This window comes from Podarcis gaigeae (genome assembly GCF_964106915.1).
Source record: "Podarcis gaigeae genome assembly, chromosome: 4".
Lineage (NCBI taxonomy): Eukaryota > Metazoa > Chordata > Lepidosauria > Squamata > Lacertidae > Podarcis > Podarcis gaigeae.
Genome location: NC_139677.1, coordinates 21,355,595 through 21,379,228, shown reverse-complemented (window position 1 = coordinate 21,379,228; position 23,634 = coordinate 21,355,595).

Below are 23,634 nucleotides of genomic sequence, written 5' to 3'. Positions count from 1 at the left end.
TTCTCATTCCTCAATTTGCCTTTCCTATCCCATCTTTCACCTTTTGCCCAATATCTCATCTTGATCTGTCTCTCGCTTAAAACTTCATCCTAGTCATGTAATGGTACTATAAAACCACAATAATGGATATTGTAACAGAAATGGAATTTTATTTATATAAACCCTCAGTACAGCTTTATATGGCTATTAAACTTTTACTGGGGAATGAGCAGAGCTTACTTTCAGAGGACATTACTGTTAGATAGTTAAATGAAAATTAGGAAAGTGCTACTAACAATGAAAGTCGTCCGCTAAACTGGCTATTTTGGAGCAACCAAAATATAGAACCCAGCAGAACAGTCCTATACATGAGGTGCACATACCACTGAATTCAATAGGACTTACTCCTAAGTAAGTGGGTTTAAGAGTGCATACTAAGAGTGTGCATTGTCTCTGAGTGAGAGCAAAATAACAAGGCAACTCTGGTTGATTCAAAGATTTCACCCCCTCCTGAAAGTGGGGTGTCAATACTACCTCCCAGCTGGATCAGGGCCTCCACAAATTTTCATGTCACTCAGTTGTTTCCGTACTCTTCTGTATTTTAATTCTTTTTTTCTATCTCTATATTTCTCTAGGTCCAAAAAGTTGCCCTCAGAGCACTGAAGAGGTCTGGATTTTCTTGTTGTTAAAAGTAGAGTAGTGGAGAACTTTAAAAAAGAAAAAGAAAACTACACACACACACACACACACACACACACACACACACGTTGTTCTGCTCTAACAACAACAAAGAACAGCTCTTCAGAACTCTACAGCCAACATTTCAGACTGTCTTCTGCCATAAGGCCTATTAGGCTTGTTGGTGACTTTAACTGTGATACAGAAGGGAGTTTTATCTGTGTATCTGGTGTTGATGTGCATCACAATAAGCACCCACCCAGTTTATGCAATTGACATTCTTCAAAAAAGAAGAAAGGGTCATGAAAATTTTATGTCCAGGTCACACGTGATATTTTCTGCATGTTTGATAGCCCAGCAATTGTCTGACATGGCCCACAATAATAATGTCTAAGGCAACTAAATGTCTGATCCCCAAGATCAATGGTTACTGATTACTACTGATTAAATCAATTCCCAGTGTTCCAGTGTTGTTTTACTGTCAGCATGCTATGAACCTCAGACCATTTGTTGACCATTGAGCTAAAGCTTGGTGGACCACTTCCGGAAACTGAGTAGTTCCTTACTGATTGGTACTACAAAAAATTGGTCTCTTCAGTTAACGCTTGCACAAATATTGTGTAAATGTAGCTATGGGAGTGGGTGCCAGGAGAAGGTCAGCAATAACTCATATAGCTTTTGTGAAGTTAGCTCATTATTCAAAGAAACAAGGCAGCTCAGAAGGCCAAAGCTGGAGGGCACAGCAACTGGGCTGCTCTCTGCCACAAACTCTTTTTGCTCACTAAACCCTGTTACCTCTTCAGCTTCCAATACTCCTCCTCCCAGTGTGCTGTCTCTTCTCCCTATGACCAGTCGTCCTACCACCAGGCGTGCCAACTTGATTAAAATATTGGGGGGGGGCAGGTAAGCCCCGCCCAACATAATCAATCAAAGACATGGCATACACAAACCATTTGAATTTCAATGTCCATCAACTTGAGGGGCAGCTACAGGTAGGTAGCCGTGTTGGTCTGCCATAGTCAAAACAAAATAAAAAAATTCCTTCCAGTAGCACCTTAAAGACCAACTAAGTTAGTTCTAGGTATGAGCTTTCGTGTGCATGCACACTTCTTCAGATACACTGAAACAGAAGTGTATCTGAAGAAGTGTGCATGGTCACGAAAGCTCATACCTAGAACTAACTTAGTTGGTCTTTAAGGTGCTACTGGAAGGAATTTTTTTATTTTGTTTTGAGGGGCAGCCTCCTTAAATATTTTATTGGCAGGGGCAAAGGGATCTCGGCCACTATGCCCACCACCTGTAGGAATGAAAATCACGGGAGACGAGTAGTAGGTGTCATGTGAGAGGCGTCTGCCGGGGAAGCCCCGGGAACTCTCTTTTATTGAATATTACAAACATTGCCACAGGTGTGGTTGTGGCTGATTGGTTGATACAAACACAAAGAAACTCATTGCCTATTGGTTAATGCAAATGCAAGGCGGGAATTACATGTGAGGGGTGGGAATTACATGTGAACATTAATCACTGGTAGATTAAAGGCTGGGAAACGAGGTTGGGACTAGACAAGCATGAAACCTCCTAACTAAAGATTAATATGGCATGAAACAATTACTAATGATTGATCATAACATGAAAGAATACAATAATCAAGTTCTATAGATGTGGTCAGCTATGCATGGAGTACAAGTCACCATGAACTTTAGGTGAACGGAGCGATGAGGGAATGTCTTGGTGTTTGGAGCAGGTTCGTACAGTGTGTGCAGAAACAGAGAGAAGATTATAAGCGAGACTTCCCAGAATGCAAGAGAAAAGAAGCAATACTTCCCATAGCAAGACTTCCCATAAGGCCACAGTTATGTGTAGAAAGAGATGCAATGCTTCCCTATAATGCAACAGTTATGTGCAGAGGGAAAACATATGTGCAGAAGGAAAACTTCCCTTTAACCACCAACCCCTCTGGCTCTGAGCCTTCTTCCCTCGGGGTTTCCTCAGCTGGTGCCTCCAACCTCTCCTCTTCAACCAGCCAGTCCATAACACCACCTCCTTTCCCTCTATGATATTCTCTCCTTTATGCTTAAGATTTCCATATAGTAATATCGGTTATTAGATTATTTCTTCTCTTGCCAATATATTTCTTGAAATGAAAGAGTGCCCTTTGATGTATCTTTTATTGAAAGCCTTGTCTATTTTTTATCCATTTGAAGACAGTTTCAGTGCCACTTCTTCCCTTTGACAGGGGTCAAAGGAAAAGCATCTTCATCAAAGAAATTTTATTAGCCATAAAGAGAACTTCTATAAAGCTGGGGATGTGCCGAGGTGATACAAGTTGGAATATTTTCACTATCCATTGGCTTTAATTGTTCAAATAAGACAACTAAGCCCTCTTGCCCAGATGTGTTTGCCGAGATAAGCCAGCAGAATCGGAAGCAGGATTGATGTAGCTTCACCGTGATGAAAAATAATGATTCTTTTCTACCTCTGTCAATCCAGCTTGCATACCTTAGTCATAGGAAATGTATAACAATATGAATGCATGCAGTGATATTGTAACTTGCTAATCAGAACTTGTTTAATAATATGATAAATGGTTCAGTACTGCACATGCAGAGGGCAGGGTGAAAAGTAACTTCTAATTTGGCTCCACTATAACCCTTCCTACCCCACCAGATGTCTTCGCATTTCTACACTACAACTCAATGGTCCATTCACTTCAAGCAGATGTTCTTGCACCACAATCCTACTCATAAGGAAAACTGAGAGGTACACAAGCTTTAGAAACAGAGGAAGTCCATGTATTAATGTTACATCTTTGTGACAGATTTTGTTTGTAATGTCCTAGCTATGAATACATGCATACTAGAGCTACTACTATTGTGAAACCCATCCTACTAGATGGCACCAACTTTATTCTTGAACTATGAAGGCAGTAGTTTGAGAAGGTCCATTTTTCTCTTCCCCTCCAGATGCTGTTGGACATCAGTTCCCAACATCCCTGACTGTCCCTAAGGGGAAATGGAGCCCATCAACACACAAATTCCCCATCTCTGCATTAGAGCAACAAACTTGGACAAGCTATGACCAGGGCTTGTCAAGAAACTATATTTCTGGGGAGAAATTTAAATGTAAACAAACAAAAAATATCTTATTTTGAAACGCTGTTTAGATTGTAAATGGTTAACTGTCTAAAGGAGAAAAGGAAATCCTGGTCTTGAAGCCACAGAGATGTATTTTATTGGGGTTCAGTGGGCAGGTTGCCCAAAATCAGTTGAATTGATACTGTTGCATGTCAAGGTCCCCAAGACACCCCCCCCCAATGAAAAACACAATTGACACTTAATTTTTGTTTAAGGTTTTTGGCATAATTTTGGCCACAACTTTATTCAAATTACAGCAATGTGAGTGGTTGCTTAGGCATTGGTAGCACTAACTGACCCCGCCCGGGGACAGCTCTGACATTCACCCCCCCCCCCGCGAAGTCAGCAAGGGTAAGTCACCTGGGGAGAGAGACGGGACTGGGAATCATGCCTCACCTCTCACCAGAATGCTCCCAGGGGCTTGCGTGGCCCTAGCCCCATGCCAGGGGGTTTCGGACAAAAGCATGGGGAGCCCCTGGGTTCCTTTAATGGAAAACCCTTGAAGCAGCAGCAGCATTTTGGAGGGGCAGGCACAGCCAAATCCATACCCCTCCACCAACCAATTCCAAGACCAATGCCTAACTGCAAACCTTACAAGTTGTGACGATTTGCTATGCAGTAGGCAAAAAACCAAGTGGCACACACTAATCAGCCAAATGGACAAAATTCCTACCGGGCCCCTGCCCCAAAGCAGACGACCACATGACAGGCATAGCAAGGACAAGCAAACAGCCTAAAATTAGGGAAGGGAGGGCGGGTGATCCGAAGTAAGCAGCGAAAAGAGGAAGTTTGCCGCTGCGAGCATTGTATTTAACAAAGAGGGCTGTCAATCAACAAATGGCAACATCTAGATTTCCCCAGTAACAGCCCGCCCCTGCTTAAAGGATGGCCAAACCATTTGCCTAGCAACAGTGAGGTGTCTTGTCAGCCCCGCCCGCAATCTGTGCTCTCCATGAGGGAGAACACACTTTGCTGAAGAAAGGATATGTAACTTATGAAGTTTCCAGTATGTCAGTTGACTGAAGAACTTGATGTTTATATGATTCAATGGAATATGAGAGGGTCAGAATGTGATACATCCTTTTGTAGTAATGTAATTCAAACCTATTGGTCCATTGTTATAGGCCTATGGAATTTAGGTTTGCCAGTGAGAACCTGCTGATTGTCTGGGCACTCTAGCTGGAGAGAATAAAAGGCTCGACACTGCTTAGGGGTCAGTCAGTAGGACAGAAGAGTCAGGCAGTCTTTGTCAAACTGTGAAGAGATTTAGTAAGGGATTTAAGGACTCCAAAGAGGCTGGAGACAAGCATGAGAGATTCTGAGGCTGGAAGCAGCAGTGGCCATGGAAAGATAGCAAGAGAGACTAGGAGCTAAGGAATTCAGGTGGAGCCAATGCATTAAAGCTGAAAATCATCAAAGGAAGGAACTAGGGGGTCTGTAAAGAGAAGTGGAAGAAGCTCACCTTTGGAGTTGAGCTAAGACCAGTGTGTGAGAACTTAGCAAGTAACACAAAGAAAAACTGAGTCCCTAATCAGAGAGATGACTTCTAACTAAAGCAATTGTGGGGAAAGAGAACCTGTCCAGAAAGAAGAAGACTTCAAGTGAAGCCCTTTAATCAGTCTGTGATTTAATTGGAGGGGAGCACTAAAAGAGGGCAGTTGGCTAGTGGCATTAGTACAGGGATAGGAACCGAAACAAGTATATAGACATCTGGATAGCTCAGTTGGTTAAAGAGTGGAGCTGATAACGCCAAGGCTGCAAGTTTGATCCCTATATAGGACAGCTGCATATTCCTACATTGCTGGGGATGGGGGCGGGATGAGGATTAGATGTTCCTCAAGCTCACTTCTACAATTCTATTCTAAGCCTTTCTAGATGTTTAGAAAGTTAATATATTAATCTATGATTCTGTGATCTCTTTGAGGTAAAAGGAACATCATTAAAGAAAACAGAGCATCACTAAAGCAACATTAATATATATAAAAGTTATAGAATCAACACTTAAATAATCATATTTTATATTATTTTAAGTTTTTGTACTTTATAAGGCATTTGTTTTGATTTCCAAACCCTGGTCTCCATTCCATGCTGGTGGTCAGCAACCATTTGCAAGAGAAGAGTAAAAAGGTATTAGTTATTTGAATCTAAATGGTGGTACTGGGATGATAAAGGGGATTATGAAATAAGGTATTTACAATTTATGGTGGGATCCTGCATACAATAACATTGTGGGCATAGTAAACCACAGCAGTTCCAATACCTTTCAACTTATTTCATGGCAGTTGGCGTGATACGGAAACATTTAAGTCCAACTGTCTACCAAGACTACAGCTGAATGGACCTGAGCTGAGCCTGCTGGAGAATTGATCTACTGGACATTTGAAGACAAGGGTGTGAAACCTTTTCCTCCTAAGGACCACACATTTTCTTATGGGAAACCTTCCAGAGGCCCCAAGCCAGTGCCAGCTGTGTCAAAAGTGGCCCTAGTCAGTTACACACCAGCAAATTGTATTATCACAGTTCCAACTAGGGAAAACCAGAAGAACATGGAACAGGTCTAGTGAGGAGCATGGCCTGGGTACGAGTGGCCTTGACAGAATCTTGAGGGCCAGATAGACCTGAGCACAGGCAATATTTGGCCTCCAGGCCAAGGGTTTCCCATCCCTGCTCCAACAGAGAGGTGTGAGGGCTCAGTTTGAAGTAATTGGTGTGTCACAGCCCAGCCCAGCCATGTCAATGGCAGTGCACTAAGCATCAGGTGTGCCGGGCTCAAAGGCACAATTCTACTGGAGCCCTATGAAAATCTGCTTCTCTTCCAGTTCTCTGTGCATACAGGAATTCGTACAATTTATCTTACATGCAAGCTTGTAGCTAATGAATGTAGCATCTGATTTATATGTGATGTAATTACAGTATAAAGTAAATATGACTTCAATTATTATTATTATTATTATTGTTTTGGAGTGGCAGTTTTGTCAACAAATGTTCTAAGGCTCGGGCAGGTAAGCAATGCTTTTTCTGATCATACAATACATCTATGTGCTTAAACATATCCATAAACTTAATTCATCTGTAAAATGAGATCATCCATCTTTCTGTATAAACAAGCCACTCTGTGTTTGGCTCCTCTGGCTTGCTTACTCTTTGACAATAAAGAGCCCATGATTGAATGGTAAAACACTGCCTAATGCTCAGGGCCCCACATTCCAATAAGAGAAATGAAAGTAATAAATATCATTTTTATGCTATTAATTTTTACTGATCTTTAACTTCAGCAGAACGAAGCCTGGAGCAGAGACAATCATATAAGCAGGTAAAATAAACAGGATTTGCATAAAAGATTATGTCCTTTCCACTACAGGCTTACAGTCTACAAAAAAGAACACAGGGGATAAAATTCGGTAAGACGTTGTTATGTAACTGGAGCAGTGATTCTCATAGTGCAAGAATGGGTAAACTGTGGCTCTTCACATGCTGTTAGACATCCTTCATTGCCATTCTGACAGGGAGCTGGAATTCAGCAACATTTGAAGGACCACAATTCACTATTCCTTGCCATAGTGTATGCTTAAGATAATATGTCTTAAGTAAGGCCCCTTTGATGGGACGTGGGTGGCGCTGTGGGTTAAACCACAGAGCCTAGGGCTTGCTGATCAGAAGGTCGGTGGTTCAAATCCCCACAACAGAATGTGCTCCTGTTGCTCAGTCCCTGCTCCTGCCCACCTAGCAACTCAAAAGCACGTCAAAGTGCAAGTAGATGAATAGATACTGCTCCAGCAGGAAGGTAAATGGTGTTTCCATGTGCTGCTCTGGTTCGCCAGAAGCGGCTTAGTCATGCTGGCCACATGACCTGGAAGCTGTCTGCAGACAAATGCCAGTTCCCTCAGCCAGTAAAGCAGGATGAGCGTGCAACCCCAGAGTCATCCACAACTGGACCTAACCATCAGGGGTACCTTTACCTTTAAGGCCCCTTTGAACCCTGACTGGATGCTTCACTGTTCTGGGCTTACCTCCTTCCATTCAGACAGTATTACTGGAGGATAATTATGTTACATATCTATATCAGGGGTGGTGGCATCTCCCAGTGCAGAGATATTGTAGAATTAATTGGCTTCACTAGCTGGGCTAGTGGGATGTGGGCTGTGGTCCAAGATAAGCCAGGCACTAACATCAGGATGCATGGGTCAAGCCACAAGTTGTGACTGAATAGCAAGTCAGACCCAAAGCACAACAAATAAGGAGTTAGGTTTGAGGAGCAAGCCAGATATCATCAATGGAGATTATAGGAACACACCAGAGCCCAGAGAAACATTGTTGCTTGAGGAAAACTTCTTGAAGTTGTTTTATACACCTTCCAGCACAGAAGGATCCAACAGCCCATCTGAGTAAGTAGAATTGGTTTAGGGACTGAGTTTATATCAATGAGAAGGCTGCCAACTGCAATTTGGTGGCTCACCACAAAGGGCAGCTGTCTGTAGAACCCCATTGTTTCCTAACAGTAGACTATAACATCTCCAAAAATAAATCAATTGGCATACAACACTTCGACTTAAATTCTTGCGCAATGTTACATAGTTTTTATACTGACTAATAGAATAGCTACTGCAGGTGCAAGCAGATCAGAAGAATCTTTATTTGCATCAGCCACTAGCCGTAGCAATAAAATAGATAAAATAAAATAAAATAGATAAAATAAAATAAAATAAAATAGGGGAAAATATAGAGGTCAAAACTATACAAAATACATTTTGGAGATTTACATCAATAATAAAATAGTCAACTCTTCGCTCCCCGTAATAAAAGTTTGAGGGGGTTGCTCCCCCCCCCCCAGTTGATGGGCATTGCCATTCAAATGTGTGTGTAAGGCATCTTGTGATCAATTATGCAGGGTGGGGCTTACCTGCACCCCAAATATTTTATTCAAGCTGGCACTCCTGGCAGAAGACAGGTCTGAGAAAGGAAAACCAAAAGGGCTATGGTTCCAGCTGAACTAAGAGATAATTAGCTGAACTAATTTATTAACTCTCCTTCTGAGGCAGCCAGGTGAAATTTGAATGTGTGAATTTCAATCCTAACCTGGCTTCTGTTTCAGTGTATCTGAAAAAGTGTGCATGCACATGAAAGCTCATACCGATAACAAACTTAGTTGGACTCTAAGGTGCTACTGGAAGGAGTTTTTTATTTTGTTTCGACTACAGTAGACCATCACGGCTACCTACCTGTGACTAGAACTATGGAAGGCACCACATTGAGCTACATGAAATGGAAGTCCATCAGCCTCACCAAGAAACTTGCACAGGTACAGACTGACATCTTTCTGACTAAATGCAAGAACCTGGACATTATATAGAAGGGTCTGGTGACTTCTGTTTCAGTGTATCTGAAGAATGCACACGAAAACTCATACCAATAACAAATTTAGTTGGTCTCTAAGGTGATACTGGAAGGAATTTTTTAAGTTTGTTTAAACCTAACCAAGTTTTACTGGGATAAGCCCCATTGATTTCACCAAGACAAGAATAGAAGGAAACAGACCATTGGAGTATCTAGTTCAGTATTGTCAAAACCAGGTAGTCTTTAAGAAGAGATATTGGGCCCCACCCTACAACTGTAGTAAACTATTGTCCGGGGGATACTTCAATCCCATTCTATTAAAACAAACAAACAAACAAACAAACAAACAAACAAACAAACAAACAAACACATGGGGTAGCATTCAGAAGTAGGATCTCCTCAACATAACACAGTGTCCCTTCTTATGTGACCATCATATGGTACAAGGTGCTGAAACCCAGCTACTTACAGCACTGCAAAAGTAAGTCTATCCTTTGGTTTCTTATCATGACACTGTTGCTCCTTCTGGAGTGTTGAACAATCTTGGCATGGTTTGGAGACCTATCATGGGTTCTTCCCATGTTGCACAAGACCTCTGAAATTATTAAGGAGTTGGGGCCAGGGGGCTGCAGTGCATCCATTCAACACGGACACCTGAAGGTAAGTTTAGAAGGGACCTTTGTGGAATGAATGAGAGTCCCTTTGCAGGACTGAAAAGAACCCCCCAAAAAATGATACTTTCAATTTACTCAATTTGAGCACCATATCAAATGAAGCAAATTTTAAAGCATTGGGAAATTACCATCCATAGCCCACATTTTATTGAAAGAAAGATCAGTTGTCCGTTCCTCGCAACCTGGGTTGGTGTTAGCTTAATATGCCTACCTGTAGTTTTCCAAAGTAAGATGCATTTCAATAATAATAATAATAAAACTGATGGAATTGCTCATGTGAGACTCTCTTTCTTTCTTTCTTTCTTTCTTTCTTTCTTTCTTTCTTTCTTTCTTTCTTTCTTTCTTTCTTTCTCCACTGGAAATGTTTTTGCCAAAGTGAAACTCGAATGCCTACTTCCATGGGACATCACAGCTAGAAAAAGTTCTTGTATGATTAAAAGAGCTATTTCTGACATTTCCCCCTCCCTCCTGAGCTTGTCAGAGATGGAGATGCAGACCTTTTTTGTTCCAGGAGAAATGAAAAGCAAAGGCACCACTTTAACAAGACGTAACGGTTTTGACAAACCATAGTACAAGAAATGCAAAAATCCAGCAAAGGCATTTAGTCATTCATCTCCCAGTCAAGATAATTACAGCTGTCAAGCATGGTTATGCTGTGGGATTCTTTGTCCAGAGGGTTCCTTATTTTCCTCTTCCATCTCTTGCTGTCAATGGGTAGCAGCCATCAATGTCAACGTCAAATTCTATGCATCAGTATTTGTGGCAGTGCAAGAACCTTTCCTTTCAAATGTGTATGTTTCAGCTTGCCAGTCTCCTTGCAGTCACCCAAGCAGTGGATGGTGCATAACTTTTGTAGCACTGAAAACACACTTCAAATGTGTTTCAGATACAGAGAGTATTTGCAGGGGAAACAACTTGCCCTACAACTGCGTACAGAGGCAGGGGGTGGTAGGGGCAGTTCCAGTTTTCTATAATACGCTGTGGCTCTTCGCCACTTACTGCCTTTTCCTACTAGGGCAAATGGAGGAAACGGCTTAGATTTTTGGCACTGAAAGAGAAGGGGCATGTCTTTAATGCATCATTGTTAAAAACAGGCAAACAGGCAATTTTAGGATTATACCTACAAATAGAGAAGTTGGATGAAGCTCAGGAGATGATATCATAGTTAACCAACAGTCCTGTTGATGAACACATCCAAACCCCGTTCAGCAGAAAGGCAGCTGTTTCTGCTGCTCTGCCTAAGCCTGGCTGTCTTCTAAATAGGGTCATCAGGACCAAGCTGAATGGGCTCAGGATCCAGCCCAAGTCTGTCTCCCCACCCTGGTTCTACCCTAGCCACACACCTTTTGGGGGACTTACACCTGTCTCAGCTCAGCCAGCTGAACCCTGATTAAATTGGGATGGACCAGTTACACCAGCATATCTTTGGCTGAGCTGAGATTTGGGGCTACATGACAGCTGAACCTGGCTGGTCTAGGAATCAGCCAGTGGAACTGGAAACCCAGTACATCCTATGCTGCTCATCAAAACATAGCTTGCCATAGGATTGCCCCCAGATACAATTTAAATCAGTCTTCACCAACCTTATCCCTTCCAGATATTTCTGGCTACAACTCCCTTCAGCTCCGCACAGCACAGCTGATGGGTGATTTAACATGCCATGTATATTTAAGCCAAGTAGTGGACACCACACAAAGAAATAAAAACCTTACTGGGAATTTTAGGTCCTAGTGATCTCCCAGGCTTTAGAAGAAGCAAGCTTTGCTGCCCAAATGCTTTTCTAACCCAGTCCCCCCCCCCCATAAAAATGAAATTATTTATACAGCTCCCATCACACAAAAACTCAATATTTTCAAAAGAGATAAAATATCATTATAAACCATTGAAAATTATCATAAAAATGACTGGTTTGCCTTAAAAGTTTTAACCACTAAATAGGCCTGGTGATACAAAAGGTTCTCAAGAGATGTATGAAGGTTAGACGTGAGGAAACTTGCATAATCTCTACTAGAAGAGGATTCCACAGCATGGGACTGCTGGCATTAAATACCCAACTGCAAATCAAAGCAATTTCTTGGGAAGCTGCTTAAGCCAATACAGACAAAAACAAAGATAATTATAAGTTATGCTCACTGTACTCCTTCACTTACCTACTGAATTTTAATATGGAGTCTCCATTTGGGTATCATGGCTAAGAGCCCCTGAAAGACAAGAGAGTTTCTCTAAAGCATTTAAAAAGCTTTTTTAGGTCAGTGGGCATGCCACATATTGTGATGGTGAGTTAAATATGCTAAGGGAGCTAAATATGTTAAATAGAATCATAGACTTGTAAAGTTGGAAGGCACCCCAAAGGTGATCTAGTCCAATCCCTTGCAATGTAGGAATCTCAGCAAAAGTATCCATGACAGATGACCACCCAACTCCTACTTACAAACCTTCAAGGAAAGAGAGTCCACAACCTCCTGAGGGAAACCATTCTACTGTCGCACAGCTCTTACTGTTAGAAAGTTTTACCTGATGTTTAGTCAGCATCTCCTTTCTTGTAACTTGAAGGGATTGGTTTGAGTCCTCCCCTCCAGAGAAGGAGAAAACAAGCTTGCTCCATCTTCCATGTGATAGCCCTTGAGATATTTGAAGATGGCTATCATATCTCCTCTAAACATACCCAGCTCCTTCAACCGTTCCTCATAAGGCTTGGTTTCCAGACCCTTGACCATCTTGGTTGCCCTCCTCTGCACACGTTCCAGCTTGTCAACATCCTTCTTAAATTGTGATGCCCAGAACAGGATGCAGGATTCCAGGTGTGGTCTGACCAAGGCAGAAGAGAGTGCTACTATTACTTCCCTTGATCTAGACAATATACTTCTGCTGATGCAGCCTAGAATAGCATTAGCTTCTTTTGTTGCTGCATCACACTGTTGACTCGCTGTTAAAATATGAGTCAAATATGTCAAGGGAACAATCCTGTTGCACATAAAACCAGCATAAAGCAAGTCAGTGTGAGTTAGTTAGGTATACAGTTATAGCATATCCAAACGCCAGCCAGCAGCTGGGTTGCCTCTTTAAAAATAGTGTAAATTCTGATATAAATTCTCCACAATTACTCCATAGTTATTTCTTAATATTAAAGATGATGTAAACACCTCTTTACTTTCCTCAGTCACAGTTATGGCTACCGTTATGATTTTTTTTTTAAAAAAAATCTTTAGATTGATTTGCACATCTTATTGAATTTGTACAGCTTTATTCTCAAAAATCAATAATCACATACTGTATTTACTTTTTTGTTTTTTTGAAAAAAAGTGTTCTGTGCTGGGTTGTCAGATCACAAGACTGAGCTGAAAGGGCTTAGGATTCAACTTTAGTCTCACTTCTCTGGTCCTAACCCACTGCACCCCCCAGAACACCTCATTTCGGGAACTTACACTAGTGTAGGCTCAGTCAGCTTTGGGATAAGCAAGTTACACCAGTATATATTCAGCCGAGCAAGCATGGGAGACTTAACGCTGGCTGAGCTTTGTTGAGCCAGGAATCAACCAGCTGAGCTGAAGATATGCTCAGTGTGGGTGGCACTGTGATCCAAACCACTGAGCCTCTTGGGCTTGCCAATTGGAAAGTTGGTGGTTTGAATCCCCATGATAGAGTGAGTTCCTGTTGCTCGGTTCCAGCTCCTGCCAACCTAGCAGTTCAAAAGCACGCCAGTGCAAGTAGATAAATAGGTACCGCTGGGGCGGGAAGGTAAATGGTGTTTCAGTGCCCTCTGGCTTCCATCACGGTGTCCCATTGCACCAGAAAAGCTGTATACATGACCTGGAAAGCTGTGAACAAACGCCGGCTCCCTTGGCCTGAAAGCGAGATGAGTGCCACAACCCCATAGTCGTCTTTGACTGGACTTAACCGTCCAGGGGTCCCTTACCTTTTTACTTTTCATGCTGCTTGCTGAACTGCTCGTATCAGCAGATCTTGCCATAGGATTGCCCCGTATTTCTGAAGAAATGCTATCAACTTGGTTTTTTTTCTTCCATTGGAATGAGTAGAAATTCTTCAGCTTGTTATGGATATTAAAGAAAAACAAATTAATTTTAGCCTCAAAAGCCTTTGCAGTTTTCTTCAGGAAGTTTTATTGTGACATCCTACAACATCCAGAATGTTGTAGGGCCTTTGATAAATAGCCTGTCTTATTATTGTCTGTCTAGCTCTTATAATACTATTTAAAAAAAAAAAAATGAGATAGATATAACCATTTCACTATGGTTCCACTATATTCCATTACAGTTCTGGAAATGGTGTTTTCATCAATTGAAAACTCAAATATAATGTGGAAATCAACAGTTGGGGAAATGTGAAAATGGAATAAAGTGCCATATGAATGCAGCCTTTGTTACTACATATCTGAATCCACAATGAAGCTCAGGCTTGTATACTTCCTTCATAAGAGAGCTTTTATTTCCTAGCTAGCTGATATCTCAATTCCTGAGGTATGATACTTGCCTGAGGGGAATGAAAATGTGACAAGCTTTGACTGAATTATCCCCATTGCATCACGTCTGTTTGAAATCCTGAAAAAGAACATAACAATCAAAGCAGGTACAAGTGTACAAAGCTACGGAGGGGAAACAAATTCTGATCAATCAGGCTGAAGCCCTTGCATTATAGTTTCATAATGCTGGAAACAAGGAATGCAGATAGTGCCTGTCAAGGTTACCTTTGCTATTTATTTTTTATTGCTTGTGTAAGCTTTTATATGATCTTAAAACAAAAAAAACCCCAAAACCTGGAAATTTAACATTTTGTTTTACAACATAATGCTATTCTTAAACCTCACAACAACCAAGGTGAGAAATACAGAAAGGGATATGTTTCCTTTTCGAACCAGTTCCTACATCACTGTCAAATCTGCCATGCCAAATCATCAATCATTTTCAGTGTTATATTAGAGCTTCCTCCCTCACCCCCTGTCCTGAACTACAGGATATATTTGTTATACTTCTCAGAAGACTGATTTGACTGATATTCGCAAGGTTCACATGGAAACATCAGCAGCTCTCTGAAAAGATATCACAACCTAAAATGTTCCATCATTTTTCACTAGACAGGGTTTAATAATAATAATAATAATAATAATAATACTCATTTGACTCTAAATTTAGCCACTTAATATTCACATTTAATTTTTACCCCTTGAAATAGACACAGACTTAAACATAACCCCCTCTGAAATCCTCTCACCACATGGGATATATTTGGGGTGGCACACAACTATCAGAGCATTTTTTCCATTCAGTTTGAGCAGTGCTTCTTTTCCAGAAAAAGGTGCCACAACTGTCCCTCGCTACTCCCTTCCCCCATGTACCTCCTTCCCTTCCTCCCTTGCCCCTGCCCCTTGCAATTTTTCAAAATTTGGAGTTTCCACAAAGACACACACGTGTGTGTGTGTGTGTATGTGTGTGTATGTGTGTGTGTGTGTGTGTGTGTGTGTGTGTGTGTGTGTGTGTGCTGGTCCCGGGGGTAAGGTACCGTGGGCGTAAGCAGAGTCCACACGAAGAGGGGCAAGGTCCGAGGCGGAGAGCCGGGCGGGGAACGGGAACGCTGGAACAGGAGACCGAGCAGGGAACAGGAACACCGGATGATCAGGAACAGGAGGCCGAGCAGGGAACAGGAGCACCGGATGGTCAGGAACAGGAGGCCGAGCAGGGGTCAGGAACACAGGAAGGTCTGAAGCCAACAATGACGTTGCTCCCGCAACCTGGGACCGGGCTGACTAGGCTTTTATCCTCTTCTAAGGCCGGGGGCGGTCCCGGCCCCCAGGAGCCCCGCCTCCTCTGGCCTTAAGGCGAGCACTCCTCCTGGGAGCAACCAGTTCCCTTCGCCTCTCTGCCCTAAGCCTCTGCAGATCAGGAGAGGCCGAAGGGTTACTGGGCCCTGGAGGAGGCTCACCTGACGCCACTGAGTCCTCAAGCACCTCTGGGGCCAGAAGGGTTTCACCTGGGGCCAGCTCCTGGTGCTCTGCCACAGGTGCAGGCTCTTCAGCATCTAGGCCTTGCCCCAGTTCAGCTGGCCCTGGAGGCGGGGACTCCTGTGCAGGCTGGGATTCCTCTGGTTCATCCTCTGAATCGGAATCCCAGGCCATCACAGTGTATGTGTGTGTGATACCCTCTCCCCACAAATGTGTGAGCCAGCCCTGAGCCTGTGTAGCAGTGGATGTGGCTTCTGGGGCCTCTAGGCAAAGCAGTAAGCAAGAACAAAGTGGAAGACATCTCAAACGGGTTCCTGTGGGATGCCATGAAAGCGGTAGTTTGCGCTTCTTCTAAGAAATAGCATTAAGTAAGTGGATGGCTGGGGAAGCAGGCAGAGTCCAACAAGAGCTCCCAGCACTGCATGCAAGAGTGTGCTATTGACATGCTTAGGCAACGCTAAGCATTTCCAGAAGTAAGGGGCAATTATTAGGGAAGGGAACCCAAAAGACACCCTCAGCAGCCACACAAATCTAAATGACTGTGGGGTGGTGGTGGAGGTGGGATGGAGTAAGCTGAACAGGAGCATTCCACAGCATCATATTTTGTAGCAGGCGCTACAAGTTTATAACCATATACTGTAGATTCCATATAGATTCTGCCTTCCATAGCTCTGAGGCTTCGTGAATTTATGGTCATTGAAACATTGCTTCATACATATGAATGAAACAAGCTATGTTGAAGCATACCTATTAACTAATTCATTCTGGAGGTAGCCTTCCAGCTTTCATGAAGTGCACACATGCCAAGAACCAAGAACAGATAGCTGTTTTTCACAATATAGCTATGTTTCACACCAGTTGCAAACCAGGCCTGGGGCAATTTAAATTACTCCCGGTCCTGCAGGTGAGCATTCAAATTCTTATTACAAATCTTTGGCATATCTATCTGCGCTACCACCCACACAATTTAAAAAGCCTGACTAGCTGACCCCTGTCTGTAATTTATATCATTCATATGCATATGTAATAAAAACTGAAGCCTCTCTTCTCTTTGTCCTTTGACTGATCAGAGTTCACACAGTGTGTATTAAAGAGGTAAATTTTAGAACAGGATCAGCAGGTCACAGTCTTTGAAGATGGTGTCTTTCAGAAGGTACGCTTGTCTTTTATTTTTCCTTATGAAATGCTACTTCTCAGGCCTCGTTCTTCTTGACCCTGGTAGAGGTTAACAGTTTTAACAGATGGAAGAACTAACTTTAATTCAGTTAAAGTTAAGTCCTGGGAGTATTCTTGAGGAGAATCTGGAGAACAATGTCAACTTGGGACAGTCCTGCACACTAGAATGGCATTTACTAGTTCCATTGAAATTAGTGGGATCTGAGTTTCATAAAAAAATTAGGATTACTGTGCCATATATAATTTCAGTCCCTGTACACAGCTATTTTTACTTAAATCCCACAAAGACATTTGAGTTGCCTAATTGTGCACGTAAGTGTAGTCCAGATACAAAACATTTTCCCAAGAAGATCTCATTTCTTCAGGAAACATGTTTTAGGGGTCATGTGAGTATTGGATTCTGATGTATGCATAAAAACGTCAGTCAAACTAGGGATGAGGCAGATTATCCCAATGGCAACTGGTCACCAAATGTTTTGCATGGAGAACAAACAAAAAGCTTGAGCAGTAAATGCTGCTTGAGCCACTTTAGGGGCTATAGAAAGAAAAAAGACTGAGAATTTCTCTATTTAGAAGTAAGCCACACCGAGTTTAATGGGACTTGTCCCTAGTAAGTGGTTTTTTGGACTATGCTGTGAAATACTGACCTACTGGAACAGAGAAGAAATCAGTAGGTCAATTTCAATGACACGAAAGGTATAACCGATTGCCTCCCTGTCTCTATCATCTACCAGTATTTCAGGGATATTTCTCTCTCTACTAAACTAGAGGATGTAATTCAGTTGAGTGCTTTTAACTTCCAGTGCGAGCATCTAAGTCATAGTGGGGAAGATTGTGAGTAAGCGACCTATCTGCCTGTTGGTTTGGTGTTCATGTGCTGAACTTTTAGCAAATACAGAGAGAGCGTTTAAACCATAGTGGGGAAGATAGTGACCAAGTGACCTGAGTGCTTAGTTCAGTGTCCACATGCTAGCTCTTCATGGGCAACTTCAAGGTCTCTTTTTTGTGTTTCTTTATCTTTAAACTGGAGTTGAACTGGACAGCCTTTCAAATAGAGGACACATGACCCTCCCATAGGACAGAGCAAAAGCATGCTGTGGTTTCCATTGTCAATCTGACTAGCTGCTTTCATTATCCAAAACTGAAAACCAGTTGTTCTATCAGAACTATTCCTTATATCCATTCTGCTCACTCCATTGTGGCAGGTATGGTTTTGACCAACGTCTTTTCTGATGATATATTAATATTTGTCCATATAGCAATATTTATGCCAATGAATGTTTGACAGAAGCCTCAAAATGATTGCAACTATTAGATTGTATTATTGCAAGATAGTGTACCATGGCATAACCTCCAACATTTCTGAGATGAAAATAGGGACATCCTATTCCATAATAATAGTTTTATTATTTATACCCCATCCATCTGACTGGGTTGCCCCAGCCACTATGGGTGGCTTCCAACACATATAAAAACATAATAAAACATTAAACAACTTCCCTATACAGAGCTGCCTTCTTATGTCTTCTACGTACGATATCTCCTTGGCTTGGGGGTCACATAACGCCATACCCTCCAACATTTCTCCACTGAAAATAGGGAGAAAACAGGACATTTGGTGATCAAATCAGAAACTGAGATGGCTTCTGTGAATCTGGACTGCCATGGCCTGAAATTTGATGTGCACCTCTGTTATTGTTATAAGTTTGTGGTGTGCCTGAATTCCCCTTCTAATTCTAGGGTGCCAGACATTGGATTTAGCATTTTAAAACACAAGCCAGGAGCCAGCCTGGTGATGACCCACTAAGATGAGTCACTGGCTGGGACAAAGGTTGGTGGTTCGAATTCCCATGATAGGGGAAGGTTGGTGGTTCAAATCCCCATGACAGAGTGAGCTCCCGTTGCTCTGTCTCAGCTCCTGCCAACCCAGCTGTTCAAAGGCAAAGAAGTGCAAGTAGATAAATAGGTACCACTGTGGCGGGAAGGTAAATGGTGTTTCCATGAACTCTGGCACTCGTCATGGTATCCTGTGTGCCAGAAGTGGTTTTGTCATGCTGACCACATGACCTGGAAAAGCGTTCTGTGGTCTGTTCGCCTGGTGCCTTCAATATACACCTTTAGGCACCAGGCAAAAACGTTCCTTTTTAACAAGGCCTTTGGTTGATTTGATTGACATCCTATGCCCTTTTAAAATGTGGTTCTTTTAGGAGGCAGTGTATTTGGTTGTCATTTTTATTTTGATTATACACTTTGTTTTTCCCCCTGTGAATCACCCTGGGACCTCTGGGTATTCAATAAATAAATAAAAATAAATAAACACCAGCTCTCTAGGCCTGAAAGCAGAGATGAGTGCTGCACTCCATAGCCAAATTTGACTGGACTTAACCACCACAGCAGTACTTATTTATCTACTTGCACTGGTATGCTTTTGAACTGCAAGGATGGCAGAAGCTGGGACAGAACAATGGGAGCTCACCTTTTTGCATGGATTCAAACTGCCAACCTTCCGATCATCAAGCCCAAGAGGCTCAGTGGTTTAGACCACAGTCACCCATGTCCCCATGATGTATGAATAACCAGATGTGGAATTGATAAGGACCAGAAATAAAGTAGTCTGTCATTGCCCCGCCCCATCCCCAACAAAGGACGGAATTTTATTTGGAATAGAAAGACATGTTTTGCTCAATCAGAATCATATACTTTCATATGCCCTTACCGAGTTCCCAGGGTTCCTGGAAATTGATAATTGCTATTAAAAGAAATCATTTTAAGTCAACATATCCAATGAATCACATGTTCGTAGACATGAATGTCACATGTATAGCTAACCTTATTTACATACAGTGAGGTTCAAAACTATTTTGCTTTTGCATTTTCCTTGAGACAGGAGGATTCTCTGTGACTACCATTTTGAAAGTGCAGCAAATATGAAATAAGGGCACAGACATCAAGCATTACATTCTTAATATTTTATTACTAATAGCTGTATTAATGTTGTAGCCTGTATGAAGAATCTTCTGTGGGTCCTGTTCTGTCTCCTGATTAACTAAATGCTAGGAGTAAAATTCTGGATTATTGCTGTGCATTAAATCTATTAGTCATGCTCATTCATCACAAGTAAAAGAAATTGAGGAGGGGAAATAGTTTTGGGAAAACATGGAGAGAAATGTAAAACAATCCCTTATGTAAACATTGCAGTGTGCTGCTTTTTTAAAGGCAAGACAGAACAGTTAAATTCAGTCATCTCCTCTTAAACTAAAATCTAAAAAGTAGGAATCGTGTTACGGTAATTTTACGCTGCATTTTAATATCCCTTTGTAATATGAATGATGATCAGGTAAGAATGTTTGTCAGCAAATAAGGGTTTATTTTATTGCCCATGAAAATATACCTAGATTATACTTATGAAATAATATGGTGTCCCTTTGATTGCTATTTCCACTTTTTCTCCTGCAGTCCCACCTGCACCTCAAAATCTGCCCCCAGAGGTTGGAGAAGGAAGAGGGAGTCCTGTTAGGGGAGTCTTGTTAGCAAAATTCACACAGTGTTGAATACAACCAGGGACTCAGCTACATTAGTAAAGAAACAGCAATTTAAATGCACTATAAACTTGCAACACCACCTGGCGCCAGAGAGCAGGAAATTTTAAAACAAGATTTTCCATAGAGGTTTTTTTCCCTTTTGTTAAAAGGATCTAATTTCTGACTTATTTATAGCATTTTTTTCCTGTGTTTAGAATCACCCCAGATGTTACAGGGTGAGTGTCTCAAAAAACAAAACAAAACAACTACAGTATTGTTACCATAGTAGGGTGGTATGGACCTACATATGCTTTTAAAAAAACACACTCAATTTAATTCACTGAGTAGTTTCTACTGATAATTCCAGTCACATCAAAAAAATCTGCCACACACACCCCTAATATAAGGTCTGTGGATTTTTATTGGTGATCACAACATGCTTTACTGAGGTTGGCATTTGTAGAAGAAGAGATCACTGCCACAGAAACATAGTGCTCTAACTAAAGGCAAAAATATTGCCGCCCACATTTACATGTGACAAACAGAAGAAAAATGCTCTCTGGCAATCACTAAAAAAAAAATAAAAAAATTGAATAGTGGTTATTATACTCCCACAGTCGTTCAGCAAAATACTTCAGCTCGCAAGCAGATTCTGAATTCACATTAACTACTTCTAGTCAGTGTGCTTCCTCAGTCTCACTTTCAGTGGTTGCAGAAACCATTAAAAATATTAGTTTTATAAATCCAAAATCACTTTATTCAGCTGTTAACAGTATGGGTTCAATGTGGAACCATGATTTACTGCATAAAAATGCAACACACTTATTCTTGTTTAGCTGTGTTACCTTTCTCTTGTATGGGCAGGAGATACATATGTTTTTCCTGGAACAGAAATTTTTCATCTAGGGTGCCTGCTCATGTATAATTCCTATTAATTCCCATTAGATATCTTTCACATCAAACATGTGTTGGTTGACCTTTGGGACCTTTCTGACTGTGCAACTCTACCAAACATGCAAGCATATTCCTCTGCTTCTCCCAGAGTTCAGAGGACAGAAAACGACACCCATAGTGTTAGGTGATGCAACCAGTTCAAGACTGTTTCAAGACTGTTGACTTACATAGTTTCTCCTTCAGGAGTATCATCAATATGGAGTAGATACACATTTTGACTGAGCTATTCTAAGTAGGGATGGCATTTTCTGAAACATTCAATGCCATCCCCCCCCCCCCAAATACTGACTCGATCTTCATGAGATGCAAGGTTTCTTTTAATGGTTCCATTAAAAATACAAATACTTTTTGCATTATTATGTGCATAGTATTATATAAATATATGCTCCAAGTTTCTTAACGTAACCATCACTTAAGCAGAGAGATACAACTTTGAACGCAATTTGTAAAAGCACATGGGGCTAGACTATATTGTAGTTATATGCATAAAATATGCATTATTATTATTTGCATATAAAGACTTTTTTTAAAAAATAGAGAGAGAGCAGCAGCAATGCACAAGCAGCTCAGATATAAGTGGGCACTCCACACAAGAGGTAAAGCTCAGTCAGGTCAGGACTGACAAACTCCACAAATAAATCCATTTAAAACAGATTCCTCCTCCATCCCTAATCCTAATCCTGTTTATTCAGAAGTAAATGCCACTGAGTTCAACAGGGCTTAATCCCAGATAAGTGGAGTTAGAATTACAGGCTAAGAGGAGTTGGCTAAATTCGTTCCAGAGCTTGAGTTATAGAGGACTCTGGCTCGTGTGTGTGTGTGTGTGTGTGTGTGTGTGTGTGAGAGAGAGAGAGAGAGAGAGAGAGAGAGAGAACTGTTGTTGTTAGGTTATGTTGCGCCATGTGAAGGCTTCGTGATGAAGAAGTTGAGTACTTCCCAAAATTCCACTCTTCCACTCATTGACTTGCCACATAGGGTGTGGTTTGCCTCTATGCTTTTGTCACATGGAACCATTTGGTTGTATGTACCTTCCTACTAGACAGCATCTTAAAAAGTAGAGACATCACCTTACCAACAAAGGTCCGTATAGTAAAAGCTATGGTTTTCCCAGTAGTGATGTATGGAAGTGAAAGCTGGACCATAAAGAAGGCTGGTCACCGAAGAATTGATGCTTTTGAATTATGGTGCTGGAGGAGACTCTTGAGAGTCCCATGGACTGCAAGAAGATCAAACCTCTCCATTCTTAAGGAAATCATCCCTGAGTGCTCACTGGAAGGACAGATTGTGAAGCTGAGGCTCCAAAACTTTGGCCACTTCATGAGAAGAGAAGACTCCCTGGAAAAGACGCTGATGTTGGGAAAGATGGAAGGCACCAGGAGAAGGGGACGACAAAGGACGAGATGGTTGGATAGTGTTCTCGAAGGTACCAGCATGAGTTTGACCAAACTGCGGGAGGCAGTGGAAGACAGAAGTGCCTGGCGTGCTCTGGTCTATGGGGTCACGAAGAGTCGGACACGACTAAATGACTAAACAACAACAACACCTTCCTATTTGTGGCACATGAGGATTGTGACGGCCAACCGCTCTCCACCACGACGTGGCCTTGGGCATCAAGCTTCCATCCCTAGCCCCACCCACTCCAGCACTAGTGTGTTCTTCTCTAAATCTGTTAAATTTTGGATGGTGTCATATTAGACTGAGATGAAATCTGAACTTCTTGTACCCTCCTCTGCCCAACTCCACCTCTTGGGATCAAGAGGGTGCTTGAATTCAACTCTCCTACCCAGTCTCTGATTTGCCTTTTAGGCTTGCCATCTCTGGGCCTCCAATACCTCAAGCAGTGTTCTTACTACTGCCAACACAGAAACACTAATATGTCTGAGTAGCTGAATCTGTTATTTATGTATGCCACTACTGTGCCCTGTGTTTGGTTAGCCCAAAAATGGAAAACGAGTGAGGTCCCAACTAAAGAAGAATGGCAACTTAAACTGATGGAATATGTGCAGCTTGTGGATCTAGCATACAGAATAAGAGAGCAAGGAGAACATATGTTTAAAGAAGATTGGAAAATGTTTCAGTTACAGGTAGGTAGCCGTGTTGGTCTGCCATAAGGTAAAGGTAAAGGTACCCCTGCCCGTACAGGCCAGTCTTGACAGACTCTGGGGTTGTGCGCCCATCTCACTCAAGAGGCCAGGGGCCAGCGCTGTCCGGAGACACTTCCGGGTCAC